Raw genomic sequence first — 839 nt, 5'->3', positions numbered from 1 at the left:
ATTTTAAAAATTATATCAAATACAAATTTTAATTTTAAATTAATTAAATTATTATAAAAATAAAATAATATCCAAAAAATATCTTATTGGAGTTGTTCTAATTTTTCTTTTTGCTCTGGTGTGCATTTGCTTTAATTTGGTAAACATCACTTGTAATTTGCTTTATTTTTTCTCTTTTGTAGTAATTTTTGTCCCCTTCTTTGTAGACAATATGGTTGTGTTACAGATCATATATATTTTGGAGAGTTTCATGTATTCAGTTATTCACCAAAGAAAAGTTTTCGTCCTCGGAAGAACTGCACTAAATTTGAAATAGGTTTACATCTATTTTAAAAAATATTTATTCTATTATATTATTTTTCTATTAATTAAAATTATTCATTCTCAACTTATAATTTAACATATATAAAAATATAAAATACACATTAAAAATAAAATTTAATTATATGTGATATGTACATTTAGCATCTGTGAGTGAGTACGAACCTCACTATTATCCCACTAATACAATGTGAAACTCCTGCCCCCACTCAATAAGGAAGAAAGAAAACGAAGATGGATAGATTTACAACAGAACAAACTACTTTAATGTGATGTGTCCATTCATTCATCAACAACCCTAATAATGCTACTTCACTATATATGGTACGAACTATTTTGTCCATAATTAGATATTAGATATTTCAATAAACCGGATACCACATGCTTTTACTTTAAACTACTATTTCTTTATCATAAACATTGAACCTCCATAATTTAAACATGTTCCATTTTTGTTACTATCAAATTAATTTATTTTTTATAGTTAATTAACCGTTTAAATTTTTTATGATGTAAAA

Source organism: Arachis ipaensis, chromosome B05 (assembly GCF_000816755.2).
Source record: "Arachis ipaensis cultivar K30076 chromosome B05, Araip1.1, whole genome shotgun sequence".
Lineage (NCBI taxonomy): Eukaryota > Viridiplantae > Streptophyta > Magnoliopsida > Fabales > Fabaceae > Arachis > Arachis ipaensis.
The sequence above is the reverse complement of the archived record's forward strand: the minus strand, read 5'-3'. Positions refer to the sequence as shown.